Raw genomic sequence first — 14,822 nt, forward strand, 5'->3', positions numbered from 1 at the left:
AAAACTCATAGGGAAGCACTTCATCTCAAACGGCAAACTGAAGGACACAGTGAAGGAGTGGCTTAGTGTCACACCCACAGGAATTCTGTGAATAAGGAATTCTTCGGCTTCTGAAACAGTAGATAGTTATGTATGGGTATTTAGTGATTACTTTTAAATAGACTTCAGTTATACCCACAGAATTGTTTCATAGCTTTCCTTTTGAACACCTCTCACATATGATGAAACAATGGTCACATTTTGGAGGTATTCTCACCATAATAGAGGTCGCAGGAAGCCTGCCCAGTGATGGACTGCGTTTGAGCAGGTAGGACAAGCCACATTGCTGCACTGCAAAATGAACGTGTGCATATTTGAAACATAAAAGTGAATGCATTACAATCAACCAGTGCTGTCATTTGTCTAGTTTGTAATGTTGTTTTTAAGAGGACTGCAACAGCTTTGAAAATAAGCAAGAACACTGTTTTAATGATGAGAAAGAACAGTGCAGTATATATTCTGATGAAAATGACAGAACAAAGCTGCAGACAAGAGCAAAAGATGGCTAAGGAAGAAGAAGCAATGACAGCTTCGAACAATTTCCAGAAAGATGCTATTTGTCATCGTATATGAGAATGAATCAAAAAGTAATGTCTCCTTTGGCAAAAAAATTAATAACAAACTTTTAGCAGAATGACTACAGATCATAACCTGAATTGTTCTCTATACACTGTCATTCAACATAGTCACCATGCATTTGTACACATATGTACCCAGGCATCAAAACCACTTTGGAAAAATTCAGGATTTTTCTCTTGATCCATGATTTTAAAGCATATTTAACCTCAACCAAGTCATTCAGTCCACAACTATTTATGTCGTAAGAATTTTACTACTACATTTAAGCACGTTGGTTGTCTTTCATAGGTTCAAAACTGTAGAAGTCAGACGGGGTGAAATGAGGGCTGTAGGGTACATGAGGTACTACTTACCAACCCATTTTTGCAGTCACTTGAGTGGTGAAAAATTGCTTTCAGTGGCATGGATTATTGCCTTTCCAAGTTTCATAAGTGTGGTTACATAGATTTTACTTTTGATTGTGAACTCTTAATGCATCTGTCTCTTCGAATCATAATGCATCTGTCTCTTCGAATCACTTCATCGAGACATTCTTGATTGGTACCTGCAACAGATGCCATCAGCTGGCCACTGCACGGTAATGTCTGCTTCTCTATTACCAAACTTTTTTGTCCAATGCCACACAGCATTTTCTTCATGGTTGAGGTTAAAACAGTTTTAAAATCGTCTCAAGAATCAAAACCCTGAATTTTTCCAAACTAGATTTGATCCCTGGGTTCAGTGATGATGCAAATGTGTACAAATGAGCAGTGACTATGCTGGAAGATACTGCAGAGGACAGCTCAAGCTATGATCTGTACTATTTCGGCTGTTATATTTTCGTTATTAAATTTCTTGTGACACTGGAGGAGTTACTTGTTAATCCACCCTTTTTCTTAACAGCTACTATAAGAAAAAAGAACATCCAAAACTATCTAAATTGCTTATGTTGCTTCAGAAATTTGATTCTTTTAAGACAGGAAATTCTCAGTGTGTACAGCATTCAAAGAAATAGGCTTCAGCCATTCAGTGTTCAACATGCATAAAATATTAAAGAAAAGAGAGATGTTGTTTCATGGTGATGCAGATTCCTGTGCAGGATCATGGATGTGACATTCGAACGTATAGTGCATCTAAATAAAACTTAGGTTAATGCCAGTCATTTATTACATAGAGCTGGAACACCTGAGGAACAGTGGTAGTGTCTGTTGGAAAAGGAGGATGAATTGTTATTTACATTCAGTTACATTGGACAGTTTTGTGGCGAACTGCCTGTAAATTTTTCATTCGTAAAAGGTATATGATTAACACAAAGAGATGAACAGTGTAGTTTTGCAGAAGTGGTTCGAGACTACTTATTACTAGGCTGTTATAGACCATCTTCAGACACCATACTATGGTGGAGATGGTGGTGTGAACTGAGCAATTAGCTTTTGTGGAGGTGTAGTGCCTGCCCAGTTCACAGCCACCATCTACATCCTAGTGCAGGTTTGAAGGTGGTCTAAAACAGACCTTTCACCCACACTGAGACAGATGCTGATTCATTTATTTTACAAAGATTCCTGGTCCTAAGAACCAAAGGCATAGTCGACATGTAATTTAAAAAAAATTTCGTTTGGTTGTGACTGAATATAAACAGTTTTATATAATAAATAAAACACTGTACTCCAGAGAGACATGTACTCAAAAATTTCCTAATAAATGCTTTTTCATAGTGAATTGTATGTAGGTGAACTGTTTTCACAGAGACAGTTTGAAGTAGCTTATTTTCTGCATGTAAATATCGAGAAGTAACCAATTTTCAGTTAGTGGTATTGCATATGTTGTGGCGAAGCCCCATTTGGAAAAATAATATACGTAATAACCTGTTTGGAAATTTAAAAATGCTCGAAGGCAACGATGTATCAGTGTTCTCGATGCTCTGGTGCCATGCAAATTGTGGGTGGTTGAATGGTCTCTTTAACACTTTGCCGTCCGCACGTCGTGTACAAATTTATTCGTTTGGTGCCAGCAGCACTAATTCAGATTACTTGGCTTGTCGCTGGCCATTCTTGATATTATGGGGAGATCATAAATTGTTAAATTTCACTAATCTCTTTGTTAGTTCTGATAATATCACAACCCTGTTCCCCTACTTTCATGAAATTTCGAAGATATACAGACGTAAATAAATACAAAATTTGTTTGTTTCATATATTTGTTGTCTTTGGTACTTAGTATTACTGTCATATGAAATACAGAAAAACAGTCTCCAAGATGTAACGCAACTCTACAAGACTTGCACATTAGGTTTGTTATTGTTCTTTTTTTGTTTTTGGAACATACATGGCAGTTTCTTTATTTTCGTTTATTCATTTTGGAAATAAGTATTAGTTGGTCTTGCTTTATGTGACTGACAAGTCTGTCAACCGCATGATGATGAGACGTACATGATGTAGTGGCGACCTCCAAGTTTTGCTCAGAAGCAGGTACATGGTCTTTTATACACGAATCAGACACTTTCAATAAAAAATCGTGAAATCGGAGACTCTTGTGTTCTGTATTGAAATATTGACATGTACGGAATGCATTAAATAATGCGCAGTTAAAGAGGTACATGCAAACCTTTTTTGACCATTTTACAGTTTTTCTGTATATAGGGTAATAATACAAATATTTTTCTGCCTGATCCACTCCTTTCATGTATTTGTTGTAATCTTTTTAATTCTGTTATTGGTTTTTCTACATTTTCTTTGAGTGTCAGTCAAAGTGTCATTATGTATTGTAGAGAACATTTGTATCATTTTAGTTTTTGCAGCTCTCCATACCTGTGCGAGTACTTCACCTTTCCGTTGATGAAAAGCTTCAAACACATTGACTTTTGCGCGCTTTAATTTTTCCAGAAATTCTATACTTTTCTGTATTGTTCCACAAACCCTAATTTTCTTTACAAGTAACTTCTCTGCAAGTTCTACATTGTTATAATAATTATCCATGTAGAGGTGATGTCACTTTCCATAAGAAGGTGTCAATAGTTTCATCACTGTTTTTGCTAAAGGCTGTCCAGCACCAGAATAAATCTTGAATGAGGAAATATGTCCTGTACTTGACTCACACAGCATCCAAATGAGTAAGCTGTATTTCATAATTTTCAGCGGATTGTAAACTTAAAATTTAACCACCCACATCACGGTATAATTCCTTCATCAGTTGAGATGTTTTGAGTTAGATTAAAAGTTTCTTTAAACTTTTTGGAAAAATAATCAATTACGAATTGCACTTTGAAAAGTCTGTTGGCATTATCCAGTTTTTTGTTGCTGGAAAAATGTAAAAATGATAATATTTGTCTGAATCGGTTGCAGGACATCGTTTTGCGAAATATTGGTGTGTCTGTCAATGGATTCGTTGACCAATAATCATCAATCCTTGCCTTTTTTTAATAATTCCCATAAGGATAGCAAGCCCGAACCATTTTCTAAGTTTGGGCCCCGTAACGTCAACAAATTCGGCATTTTTGCTATCCTGTTTCCTTCTATTGCAATTTTGACTGTAGTACTTGTTGATTTTGTTGCTAATATATTCAAATAGATTGTTCCCAATATATAATTCTACGATATCCTCGATGCTCTAAGTATCTTTGGGAAATATGTTTGTACTCTGAGATCCCTCAAATTTGTTATTGGTTGTCAGTAAATCAAAGTGTAAATCGACCACTGTGCACTGCCATCTTCATCTGATTCATCCGAATCAGTTGGCAGCTGTAGCGTTCGCCGAATTCTTCCTGGACGTATTTCACTATCTTCCGACGATTCTGCTTCACTTTAATTTTTTTATATCTGATGTCTTCTTCCCAGTTGGCCAAGTCGTCCGGAACTCCCAAAAACCTTGTTGATGTGTGCAGCTTATTGTTACCTAAACAGAACACCAACAGAATGCAAAAGATACTGAAGTGCTAACGCCAGCCACTGTGCAATACTATGCTCACAACACCATTGTGGTGTTGTCGACCACGGAGCGATACTATGCACACAACACCACTGTGGTGTCGTTGACCGCTGAGCAATACTATGCACACGAGACCACTGTGGTGTCACAGGCCACTGAGCAATACTATGCTCACGGCACCACTGTGGTGTTGTCGGCCGTTGACATCTATTTCGCGCACGACACCTCTGTGGTGGTGATGACCATTGACCGCTATTTTGCGCATGACACCGCTGTGGTGTCGCCGAACGGCATAGTGTTAAGATATACACCATGTAATATAACATCGGGTTCAGCCTTGTGACCTAGAACTTTATAACAAAGGATTGTGTACACTTGTTAAGTAAAGTTCAAAATTTAGTTTAATGTGGACACTTGTAACATGACAGATTAAGTAGTGGATATTTTGAACTGTGGTTGCATGTAACCCCACTAGAGTTTGGACTTGAACTACCTTGTTAACAATACTCTGGGAGTCTCAACAAGCAAATACATGTTAGCCGTTTCCGAATAACTTGTGCTGGGCTCATTGCTTTCTTTTCCTGTTTTGAACTGAGTGAAGCGGCTAATCCTTATCCATCATAAATTTCAATTATGACCCTCACAAGACCAGAAGGTATCAGCAATCAGTGTACAAAGTGTCAGTTCTGCTTTTGCAAAACCCGTGGGTGTAGGCTGCTGCTAGCTTGTTCACGGTCATGGCTGTCTACCACTGTATAGTGTCCGCACTCTGTACTACAGCGACTGAAATCGAAATCTATCATGTTTTTCAACTCTGCTGAAATTCTTTCTCTGAGCTACTTTCAGTTCTACTTCTATGCAATGTGCCTTCTCAGTTCCACCTGTAGCGTTGTCAAGTGTGGGTCACACAGTATGAATGCCCACAAAAGGTGGAAATTAATATCTTATGGATTTCATGATCATTGAATTGGGTTGGAAAAGACAAGTAATGTCAAGGACATCTTAGATCAAAGCCGCTTTCAGTTCACTGGTGTGAAAATGCTGCTGCTTTTCAACAGAACAATCATTTGTCGATAGCTTAAATACAGGCAGATGAAGGAGGATGGGGGAAGGAATTTTGGGGAAGAAAAGCTGTTGAAGTTTTTACAAAAGCGAACATTACAGCCAAAAAGTTCCCAGTTGACACTTTTTTAACAGACAGTTTCAAAGAACTAAGGCTTTACTTATTTTCACCCATGTAATATGACAACGTTTGAAATTGTGCTTCTAATCATTTTTTAAAAAATGCAAAATACACAAAAAATATATGTGAATTTCACCAAAGAAAGATGCAACATTTTCCAGCCCCCACTTTTTACTAATCTGATAAGGCCATCAGTGAATGTTATGGATAATGCTCCATATAATTCCATTGTTCACAATAAGGCACCAACTTCGGCAAGTAGGAAAGATTATATAATTCATTGTTTGAAAAGATGACATTTTAACCTCAGAGAGTATTCGGAGATGGTTGAATTGCTTGAAATTGTGACATAAAGGAAACGACAATTTTCAACATGAGTAGTTGATGTGTATGAAATCATTTGCCTTCTTTAAAGTGCAGCTTGTCTTGCTGCAAGTTAAAAGCACAGCAGCAATATTTACAATTATGATTTTCGTACACAAGTGAGGCTTTCAAAATACCTAGTGATTACTGAGATACTGGTTTGGTTGGTATTTATAAAATTCGGTTGGGACCTATAAAATTAAACCACCCATTCCACTTGGTATATCAAGTCATACAGAATTATGTTTCATTGTGCTGCTACACACATTCGGATCTCCGGGCAGGGACTACTCAGGAGGACGTCGTTATCAGGAGAAAGAAAACTGGCGTTCTACGGATCGGAGCGTGGAATGTCAGATCCCTTAATCGGGCAGGTAGGTTAGAAAATTTAAAAAGGGAAATGGATAGGTTAAAGTTAGATATAGTGCGAATTAGTGAAGTTCGGTGGCAGGAGGAACAAGACTTTTGGTCAGGTGATTACAGGGTTATAAATACAAAATCAAATAGGGGTAATGCAGGAGTAGGTTTAATAATGAATAAAAAAATAGGAGTGCGGGTTAGCTACTACGAACAGCATAGTGAACGCATTATTGTGGCCAAGATAGACACAAAGCCCATGCCTACTACAGTAGTACAAGTTTATATGCCAACTACCTCTGCAGATGATGAAGAAATAGATGAAATGTATGACGAGATAAAAGAAATTATTCAAGTAGTGAAGGGAGACGAAAATTTAATAGTCATGGGTGACTGGAATTCGTCAGTAGGAAAAGGGAGAGAAGGAAACATAGTAGGTGAATATGGATTGGGGGGAAGGAATGAAAGAGGAAGCCGCCTTGTAGAATTTTGCACAGAGCATAACTTAATCTTAGCCAACACTTGGTTCAAGAATCATAAAAGAAGGTTGTATACCTGGAAAAATCCTGGAGATACTAAAAGGTATCAGATAGATTATATAATGGTAAGACAGAGATTTAGGAACCAGGTTTTAAATTGTAAGACATTTTCTGGGGCAGATGTGGATTCTGACCACAATCTATTGGTTATGAACTGCAGATTGAAACTGAAGAAACTGCAAAAAGGTGGGAATTTAAGGAGACGGGACCTGGATAAACTGAAAGAACCAGAGGTTGTAGAGAGTTTCAGGGAGAGCATAAGGGAACAATTGACAGGAATGGGGGAAAGAAATACAGTAGAAGTAGAATGGGTACCGTATTTACTCGAATCTAAGCCGCACTCGAATCTAAGCCGCACCTGAAAAATTTGACTCGAAATAAAGGAAAAAAAAATTTCCCGAATCTAAGCCGCACCTGAAATTTGAGACTCGAAATTCAAGGGGAGAGAAAAGTTTTAGGCCGCACCTCCAAATCGAAACAAAGTTGGTCCATTGTAATATGAGACACAATTTAGGTCGAATGAATGACGATACAGTTACAGTAGTTTGGTTCCAGTCGTAAGCTTAGCAGTTAAGCTTTACCACGTAGCCATTGCTATGCGTCAGGCGCTCCATCTGTATTTATACGGGTACCCTTCCTTTTTCACGTGCTTCGTCTGGTTTGAATCGATTGCTTATTTTGCTTTGATCTGATAAATGCCGTTTTCTTTGTTATAGGTGTTTGCGTCACTCTTAAGCTGAAAATGCATTACTGCACTGTGTCATGCATTGTTTGTCGCATTCTGCTAGTGCGTGTTTACGGCCTGTTGCGGCTCGCAGCATGGCTTGCTTTTGTGCGCGCTACCGCCGCGTACAATAAAAAGAAGAGAGAGGAATCGTCTCATAAGCGAAACAATGACAAGACTGCTATTTGTTGTTACTTACACTGCTGCTTTCTTTGATAATGATCAACAAGAATCAAATAATAGACTGCGTATGATAGAACATGTTCTGAACGAGAGTTAGGCGAAAATTTTTCTCCGTTTGAAAATCTTTGCGGACACTTCTTTATTACATCAAATTCTGCACAGAAATTAGAGTCATCTTAGATTTAAAAATCTAAGTCACTTGCCGTGCTTCATTTCTGGCTGTATCACTATTAGGCATAAGAATATTACGAATATAAACATGAGACGATACGTATATTCTTCCGCGTTTGCTGTTGCCTCACTCTAGTTTCGTGGTTTATTAGGCAGACAGGATTTAAATGATATAGCAGCAAACACGAAAGAGTACATGGCAAAATGTTTTTATTCGTATTATTCTTATGGTGAAGAGAATACTGTATGTGATTCAAATTTCATCAGGTTCCTATTAGCAACCATCTCTTCTCACAGATAGGAAAAAATTCAGAACGTAGAGTTGGCCATATTGACAAACATCCCAAACAGTCTTGCCGGTCAGATTTTCGTAGTACACTGAAATTGTGCTACATTCGAAGATGAACAATACGGAATTTGTATTTACTTCGTTGGACAATGTATGAAAATGCAGTGGTCGAAACTCGCGGCGGAGAAAAAAAACCTCGTCTTCCACTTTTTTTTTAAAAAATTATTTACTGACGCAGGGGTTTTGGCGCCAGTATTATCTTTGTGCCTACAAAATTGCCTGCGTAGCGGTACATATATTCGACGGCAGAAGTTAATTGTGGCGGCACGTACCAACATTTTTCATAACTTCCGCTTGCTTTGCACTCGATTATAAGCCGCAGGCGGTTTTTTGGATTACGAAAACCGGAAAAAAAGTGCGGCTTAGATTCGAGTAAATACAGTAGCTCTGAGGGATGAAGTAGTGAAGGCAGCAGAGGATCAAGTAGGTAAAAAGACGAGGGCTAATAGAAATCCTTGGGTAACAGAAGAAATATTGAATTTAATTGATGAAAGGAGAAAATATAAAAATGCAGTAAATGAAGCAGGCAAAAAGGAATACAAACGTCTCAAAAATGATATCGACACTAAGTGCAAAATGGCTAAGCAGGGATGGCTAGAGGACAAATGTAAGGATGTAGAGGCTTGTCTCACTAGGGGTAAGATAGATACTGCCTACAGGAAAATTAAAGAGACCTTTGGAGAGAAGATAACCACTTGTATGAATATCAAGAGCTCAGATGGCAACCCAGTTCTAAGCAAAGAAGGGAAAGCAGAAAGGTGGAAGGAGTATATAGAGGGTTTATACAAGGGCGATGTACTTGAGGACAATATTATGGAAATGGAAGAGGATGTAGATGAAGACGAAATGGGAGATAAGATACTGCGTGAAGAGTTTGACAGAGCACTGAAAGACCTGAGTCGAAACAAGGCCCCGGAAGTAGACAACATTCCATTTGAACTACTGATGGCCTCGGGAGAGCCAGTCATGACAGAACTCTACCATCTGGTGAGCACGATGTATGAGACAGGCGAAATACCCTCAGACTTCAAGAAGAATATAATAATTCCAATCCCAAAGAAAGCAGGTGTTGACAGATGTGAAAATTACCGAACTATCAGTTTAATAAGTCACAGCTGCAAAATACTAACGCGAATTCTTTACAGACGAATGGAAAAACTGGTAGAAGCCGACCTCGGGGAAGATCAGTTTGGATTCCGCAGAAATGTTGGAACACGTGAGGCAATACTGACCTTACGACTTATCTTAGAAGAAAGATTAAGAAAAAGGCAAACCTACGTTTCTAGTATTTGTAGACTTAGAGAAAGCTTTTGACAATGTTAACTGGAATACTCTCTTTCAAATTCTGAAGGTGGCAGGGGTAAAATACAGGGAGCGAATTACAGTTTGTACAGAAACCAGATGGCAATTATAAGAGTCGAGGGGCATGAAAGGGAAGCAGTAGTTGGGAAAGGAGTAAGACAGGGTTGTAGCCTCTCCCCGATGTTATTCAATCTGTATATTGAGCAAGCAGTAAAGGAAACAAAAGAAAAATTCGGAGTAGGAATTAAAATCCATGGAGAAGAAGTAAAAACTTTGAGGTTCGCCGATGACATTGTAATTCTGTCAGAGACAGCAAAGGACTTGGAAGAGCAGTTGAACGGAATGGACAGTGTCTTGAAAGGAGGATATAAGATGAACATCAACAAAAGCAAAACGAGGATAATGGAATGTAGTCAAATTAAGTTGGGTGATGCTGAGGGAATTAGATTAGGAAATGAGACATTTAAAGTAGTAAAGGAGTTTTGCTATTTAGGGAGTAAAATAACCGATGATGGTCGAAGTAGAGAGGATATAAAATGTAGACTGGCAATGGCAAGGAAAGCGTTTCTCAAGAAGAGGAATTTGTTAACATCGAGTATAGATTTAAGTGTCAGGAAGTCGTTTCTGAAAGTATTTGTATGGAGTGTAGCCATGTATCGAAGTGAAACATGGACGATAACTAGTTTGGACAAGAAGAGAATAGAAGCTTTTGAAATGTGGTGCTACAGAAGAATGCTGAAGATAAGGTGAGTAGATCACTTAACTAATGAGGAGGTATTGAATAGGATTGGGGAGAAGAGAAGTTTGTGGCACAACTTGACTAGGAGAAGGGATCGGTTGGTAGGACATGTTTTGAGGCATCAAGGGATCACAAATTTAGCATTGGAGGGCAGTGTGGAGGGTAAAAATCGTAGAGGGAGACCAAGAGATGAATACACTAAGCAGATTCAGAAGGATGTAGGTTGCAGTAGATACTGGGAGATGAAGAAGCTTGCACAGGATAGAGTAGCATGGAGAGCTGCATCAAACCAGTCTCAGGACTGAAGACCACAACAACAACAACAACATGCTGCTACATACCTACATACATGTAACATCATGATAACAGTATTCAAACACAATTCTGTCTTACTGACATTTTATAAATCATAAGTGTCATTGGGATGAAAAGATGATATTTCATGCCTTTTGATACCAGTTGAGGAATAGTTTTAGTTTATAAGCAGTGACATTGAGAGAAAAGTGTGCTTAAGTGACATCAAATTGAAAGGGTCACAATACAAAACATTTATTTGTTTACAATTAAATGATAAATACTAAGAGAAATACAAGAATTGCTTTAAATTAAGTCACAAATAACCCAAATTAAGAAGGTGAATTTGATACAGACTGGAATTTTTGTTTTATGCACCTAAATAGAAAGAGGTGCAATCTCTGCTCATTGTTGCTTCTGTTTCCAGTGATTATCCTCCTTTTTCTCCACAGTTAGAACATTATGATAACATTTCTCTAGTCAGAATTACAGTTTGTGCAACACATTACAATCAAGTTTCTCATAGCAGAAGACTTAAAATTGTCCAAAATTTTGAAAAGACCCTGAGAAAGATTCAAGTGTACATGTAGCATAAACAGTTTTTACAAGGACAAGAAATAGTTGAGGATGCAGCTCAGACTGAGGGGAATATCGGTATTCTTAACTAGCTTATTGAAGACGAGGTTTGCATAGGCTATGATAGTGTTCAGGCTATCAGTATTGACAGCCTTGGATTTCAGAAAGTGTCCCTAAGGTGTGTATCTCATCTTCAAATAACAGAGCATTGATGTCATCATCTTGAGGTGTGCAAACTGTTACTGACACACTACCAGGCTGAAGGGGAACAGTTTTTGCACCTGATAGTGATCTGTAATGAAACATAGGTGCTCCATTACAGCCCAGAATAAAAAAAAAATAAAAAATAAAAAAAAACACCATGGGATGGCACAACAAGCATGAATCTGCACCTGTCAAAGCCAGAAACCATCTTTCCTTGGGGAAGCTTCTTCCAACAGCTTTTGTTAAGGGAATTCTTGTTGATTTTCTCTCCACAAATATCGTACTCTGAATGCTGCATACTATTGCAGAATTTGCATATAATCAAGAAAGGCACGAATTTCCAGTCTAGGATGTGATTGTGCTTTGTGACAACAGTCAAACCCTCACAGCTGCCTGAACTCAACAAAAAATTCAGTAATTGCTCTGGATCTGACTTATCACCCTGGGTTTTCATTTGTTTGGCCCACAAAGAGAAGCAGTCGAAGGACACAGATTTGACGACAGTGGTGCTGTCTAAGTGTTCGTGCGGTGGCTCGTGCCACAGCCATGTTCATTTTATGGAAAGGGGATCAAGAAGAATCCTGAACTCAGATTGGAATGTATACTGCAGAGACAGGCTGGACAGTGAAGGGGGAGGCGTGTTTATAGCGATAAGAAGTGCAATAGTATCGAAGGAAATTGATGGAGATCCGAAATGTGAAATAATTTGGGTGAAGGTCACGGTTAAAGCAGGCTCAGCCATGGTAATTGGATGTCTCTATAGGCCCCCTGGCTCAGCAGCTGTTGTGGCTGAGCACCTGAAGGATAATTTGGAAAATATTTCGAGTAGATTTCCCCACCATGTTATAGTTCTGGGTGGAGATTTTAATTTGCCGGATATAGACTGGGAGACTCAAACATTCATAACGGGTGGCAGGGACAAAGAATCCAGTGAAATTTTTTTAAGTGCTTTATCTGAAAACTACCTTGAGCAGTTAAACAGAGAACCGACTCGTGGCAATAACATATTAGATTTTCTGGTGACAAACAGACCCGAACTATTTGAAACAGTTAACGCAGAACAGGGAATCAGAGATCATAAAGCAGTTACTGCATTGATGATTTCAGCCATTAATAGAAATATTAAAAAAGGTAGGAAGATTTTTCTGTTTAGCAAAAGTGACAAAAAACAGATTACAGAGTACGTGACAGCTCAACACAAAAGTTTTGTCTCCAGTAGAGATAGTGTTGAGGATCAGTGGACAAAGTTCAAAACCATCGTACAATATGCGTTAGATGAGTATATGCCAAGCAAGATCGTAAGAGATGGAAAAGAGCCACCGTGGTACAACAACCGAGTTAGGAAACTGCTGTGGAAGCAAAGGGAACTTCACAGCAAACATAAACATAGCCAAAGCCTTGCAGACAAACAAAAATTACACGAAGCGAAATGTAGTGTGAGGAGGGCTATGCGAGAGGCGTTAAATGAATTCGAAAGTAAAGTTCTATGTACTGACTTGGCAGAAAATCCTAAGAAATTTTGGTCTTATGTCAAAGCGGTAGGTGGATCGAAACAAAATGTCCAGACACTCTGTGACCAAAATGGTACTGAAACAGAGGATGACAGACTAAAGGCCGAAATACTAAATGTCTTTTTCCAAAGCTGTTTCACAGAGGGAGACTGCACTGTAGTTCCTTCCCTAGATTTTCGCACAGATGACAAAATGGAAGATATCGAAATAGACGCTCAAAAGAGAAAAGGCCGCTGGACCTGATGGGATACCAGTTCGATTTTACACACCTTGTTGCAGCGGTGTACCGTAGGTCTCTAGAAGAGCGTAGCGTTCCAAAGGATTGGAAAATGGCACAGTTCATCCCCGTTTTCAAGAAGGGACGTCGAACAGATGTGCAGAACTATAGACCTATATCTCTAACGTCGATCAGTTGTAGAATTTTGGAACACGTATTAAGTTCAAGTATAATGACTTTTCTGGAGACTAGAAATCTACTCTGTAGGAATCAGCATGGGTTTCGAAAAAGACTCTATTCGTCCACGAGACTCAGAGGGCCATAGACACGGGTTCCCAGGTAGATGCAGTGTTTCTTGACTTCCGCAAGGCGTTCGATACAGTTCCCCACAGTCGTTTAATGAACAAAGTAAGAGCATATGGACTATCAGACCAATTGTGTGATTGGATTGAGGAGTTCCTAGATAACAGGACGCAGCATGTCATTCTCAATGGAGAGAAGTCTTCCGAAGTAAGAGTGATTTCAGGTGTGCCGCAGGGGAGTGTCATAGGACCGTTGCTATTCACAATATACATAAATGACCTGGTGGATGACATCGGAAGTTCACTGAGGCTTTTTGCGGATGATGCTGTGGTGTATCGAGAGGTTGTAACAATGGAAAATTGTACTGAAATGCAGGAGGATCTCCAGCGAATTGACGCATGGTGCAGGGAATGGCAATTGAATCTCAATGTAGACAAGTGTAATGTGCTGCGAATACATAGAAAGATAGTTCCCTTATCATTTAGCTACAGAATAGCAGGTCAGCAACTGGAAGCAGTTAATTCCATAAATTATCTGGGAATACTCATTAGGAGTGATTTAAAATGGAATGATCATATAAAGTTGATCGTCGGTAAAGCAGATGCCAGACTGAGATTCATTGGAAGAATCCTAAGGAAATGCAATCCGAAAACAAAGGAAGTAGGTTACAGTATGCTTGTTCGCCCACTGCTAGAATACTGCTCAGCAGTGTGGGATCCGTACCAGATAGGGTTGATAGAAGAGATAGAGAAGATCCAACGGAGAGCAGCGTGCTTCGTTACAGGATCATTTAGTAATCGCGAAAGCGTTACGGAGATGATGGATAAACTCCAGTGGAAGACTCTGCAGGAGAGACGCTCAGTAGCTCGGTGCGGGCTTTTGTTAAAGTTTCATACCTTCACCGAAGAGTCAAGCAGTATATTCCTCCCTCCTATGTATATCCCGCGAAGAGACCATGAGGATAAAATCAGAGAGATTACAGCCAACACAGAAGCATACCGACAATCCTTCTTTCCATGAACAATACCAGACTGGAATAGAAGGGAGAACCGATAGAGGTACTCAGGGTACCCTCCGCCACACACCGTCAGGTGGCTTGTGGAGTATGGATGTTGATGTAGATATCTGCTGGGAAAAAATGTGTTACCTATTCAGGAGGCTGCATAGAAAAATAAGTTTGTATGTGTGAATTGTTCTGAAGGTTAAACTTATAAAAAATCCAGTTTATATTTGGTCCACCATTGTGTGAACAGTAGTGTAACTAATACCTATTAATGTCCATTTTA

At 39.0% G+C, this 14,822-nt stretch overlaps 1 protein-coding gene across 1 annotated transcript in view; it reads left to right on the forward strand.

Moving 5' to 3' along the window:
* Window positions 1-14,822, forward strand: part of LOC126178550 (structural maintenance of chromosomes protein 3) — a 190,674-nt gene that overhangs the window by 53,348 nt on the left and 122,504 nt on the right. The window lies entirely within an intron of this gene.

Source organism: Schistocerca cancellata, chromosome 1 (assembly GCF_023864275.1).
Source record: "Schistocerca cancellata isolate TAMUIC-IGC-003103 chromosome 1, iqSchCanc2.1, whole genome shotgun sequence".
Taxonomy (NCBI): Eukaryota; Metazoa; Arthropoda; class Insecta; order Orthoptera; family Acrididae; genus Schistocerca; species Schistocerca cancellata.